Here is a 3705-nt window from a genome sequence, read left to right on the forward strand (position 1 = left end):
ATGACAGAATCAATACTAAGCTGTTTATAAATATCCTATGTGAATATAAAAGTATTCAATTTAGCCTCAGGCAGGTTGTTTTTATTTTATTTTATTTTATTTTTGGACATGAGTAGAAAACAACCACATTATTCACCAAAAATACCACAAGCACAGCTTCCAGGCTTACTAATGTTCTTGCCCTCTGAAACCTCTTGAGCTGGATCTTTATAACCAACATTGCTCCCAATACTACTAGTATGACCCATTAAGCCCTGTTTAAAACATTCAACTACTTTCCTAATCCAAGGTCCCAAAATGTCCCATATTCCTCCAATAAACATCATGGTCAGAACCATCATTGCAATATCCTGCTCTCTGGTATCAACTTCTGTCTTTGTCAGTATTCTATTGCTGTGAATAGACACCATGACCATGGCAACTCTTATAAAGGACAGGATTTAATTGGACCATACTTGCAGTTTCAAAGGTTTATTCCATTATCATTGCAGGGAGCATGGTGGCATGCAGGCAGATATGGTAATGTAGAAATACCTAATGCCTGCAGGCATCAGGAGAGAGAGAGAGCATTAGGCCTGGCTTGTGCTTCTGAAACCTCAAAGCCAGTGACACATTTCTTCCAACAAGGCCACACTTACTCCAACAAGGCCACACCTCCTAATCCTTCTAAGTAGTACCATTCCCTAATGACTAAACATTCAAATACATGAGTCTATGTAGGCATTCTTATTCAGACCACCAGTGTCCAGTTTGTGCAATAAGTTCATTGAGTAGCACCTTTTCACTCCTAGGAATAAGCAGTTTATGGTTTATGCTATGTGGGTAGTGCCAAACTTATATCACTATTCATGTTTTCACTGAAGTACAGAGTTATCTCCCTCCTCAAATTGATTCCAAAGCTACTTGTAAGATGAATTCTCTCAGGCTAACAAACACTCACCAGGTAAGTGTTTACCATACAAATCTAATAACCTGGGTCTCATGGTAGAAGGTAGTAACTCCAGGATCTCATGGTAGAAGGAAAGAACCAACTCTTCATACTATAGTATGTTTGCTTCCACACTCACACACATATGCACCACACACACAATAAATATATATATATAATTTTTTAAATAAAGTCTTTCAAAGCAATTCATAGTCTGAAAAGACTGCCACAAAATATGGAGTAGCTTGGAGTACCTCACTGCTTGATCTCAGCAGAGCTAGCTAGGACCTGAAAGGAACTTAGATTGGGTTAGATGCATAGCCAGAACATGGCAGTCTTAACTATAATATTATATTGCAAAGTAGACTTTTATAAATAACTAGGCCCAGGAACTAAGGTATCTTAAGTACAAGCTTTAAAAACCAGTTTGATAATCCTAGCACTTGGGAGGCAGAGGCAGGCAGATTTCTGAGTTCGAGTTCGAGGCCAGCCTGGTCTACAGAGTGAGTTCCAGGACAGCCATGGCTACACAGAGAAACCCTGTCTCGAAAAACATTAAAAAAAAGAAAAAAAAAAAAACTTGAGTTCGCAGCTTCAATCCCAACACTATGGAGGCAGAGACTCTGAGTTCAAGGCCAGCCAAGGATATATAGTGAAAGCTTGTCTCAAAAAACAGCAACAACAAAAGAAAATACCCAAGTTTATGCCAACAATGTAGAATAGATTCATGAATAGTGCCCTTCATAAGTAAGATTGGTCACACCAATCTTTTCAAGAGAGAAACCCTCTCTTGAAAAACAAACAAACAAAAAACTTAAAAAGGTATCCTGGTAAATCAATAAAATTAAAACCTTTTCTAATGATGCCACCTACTGGACAAACAAGTTCAGTACACCTATATTCAGTATTTTGTTTGGTTGTTTGGTTGGGGTTTTTTTGTTGTTGTTTTGTTTGTTTTGTTTTGTTTTGTTTTTTCGAGACAGGGTTTCTCTGTATAACCCTAACCCTGGCTATCCTGGAACTCACTCTGTAGACCAGGCTGGCCTCGAACTCAGAGATCCGCCTGCCTTGCCTCCCAAGTGCTGGGATTAAAGGCCTGCACCACCACCGGCTTGCAGTTTTAGATCTTTAATTTCCCACTTAACACTGCATCAAGAACAGTTTATTATGTCATTAAGTAATCTCTGAAAACATTATTCTGATGGCTGGGGATACTATGTCACAGCTCTTTTATGAATTAATCTTGCTTTATTTCTTTTTAAAATTTATTTTATATTAGATATTTTCTTTATTTACATTTCAAGTGATATCCCCTTTCCCGGTTTCCTCTCCGAAAATAACCCCTGTCCCTCCCCTCTCCCCCTGTTCACCAATCCACCCTCTCCCATTTCCTGGCCCTGGCATTCCCCTACACTGGGGCATAGAACCTTCACAGGACCAAGGGCCTCTCCTCCCATTGATGACCGACAAGGCCATCCTCTGCTACATATGCTGCCGGAACCAAGTACCACAATGTGTACTCTTTGGTTGGTGGTTTAGTCTCTGGGAGCTCTGAGGGTATTAGTTAGTTCATATTGTTGTTCGTCCTAAGGGGCTGCAAACCCCTTCAGCTCCTTGGGTCCTTTCTCTAGCTCCTTCACTGGGGACCCTGTACTCAGTCCAATGGATGGCTGTGAGCCTCTACTTCTGTATTAGTCAAGTACTGTCGGAGCCTCTCAGGAGACAGCTATATCAGGCTCCTGTCATCCAGCACTTGCTAGCATCCACAATAGTGTCTGGATTTGATGATTGAATATGGGAAGGATTCCCAGGTAGGGTAGTCTCTGGATTGTCCTTCCTTCAGTCTCTGCCCCATACTTGGTCTCTACAACTCCTGGGCAAACAAATTCGATAGACCCATGTTCAAATGTTATCCCCTTTCCTGATTTCTCCCCCAGAAGCCCCCCATCCCATCCCCCCTCCTCCTGCTTCTATGAGGGTGCACCCCCACCCACTCACCCACTCCTGCCTCCCTGCCTTCACATTCCCCTACACTTTTGCATCGAACCTTCACAGGACCAAGGGCCTCTTCTCCCATTGATGTCCAACAAGGCCATTCCCTTCTACATATATGGCTGGAGCCATAGTCCCTCTATGTGTACTCCTTAGTTGGTTTAGACCCTGGAAGCTCTGGTTGGTTCATATTGTTGTTCTTCCTATGGGGTTGCAAACCCCTTTAGCTCCTTCAGTCCTTTCTCTAACTCCTCCATTGGAGAACCCATGATCAGTTCAATGGTTGGCTGCAAGCATCCATCCATATGTCAGGCTCTGGCAGGGTCTCTCAGGAGACCCTCAGTCCAATGGCTCCTCAGGTTCCTGTCAGCAAGCACTTCTTGGCATCCACAATAGTGTCTGGGTTTGGTGTCTTCATATGGGAGGATCCCCTGGTGGGGCAGTCTCTGTATGGCCTTTCCTTCAGTCTCTGCTCTACACTTTGTCCCCATGAGCACCCTGGGTGTGGCTCTTTTCGGGGCCACCAAAGATGTCTACAGGAGCCCTCAAAAGTTGTCAGCTGCCCTAAAGAGCAACAGTGACAGTGTCCTGCAGTCTTTGAGACCCCTCTCAACCCAGAGCTTTCAAGTCAGGGAGTTCAGTTAGCTCCATCTCTAAAAAGCCTACAAGCTCAGGAACCAGTGGGTCCAGGCAACATAGTGTTGTTTTGATGCTCTTCAGCCTGACAAGTAAGAAAAAGGGACTTGCGCCGGGTAGTGGTGGTGCACGCCTTTAATCCCAGCACT

The sequence above is a fragment of the Mastomys coucha genome, chromosome X (assembly GCF_008632895.1).
Source record: "Mastomys coucha isolate ucsf_1 chromosome X, UCSF_Mcou_1, whole genome shotgun sequence".
Classification (NCBI taxonomy): domain Eukaryota; kingdom Metazoa; phylum Chordata; class Mammalia; order Rodentia; family Muridae; genus Mastomys; species Mastomys coucha.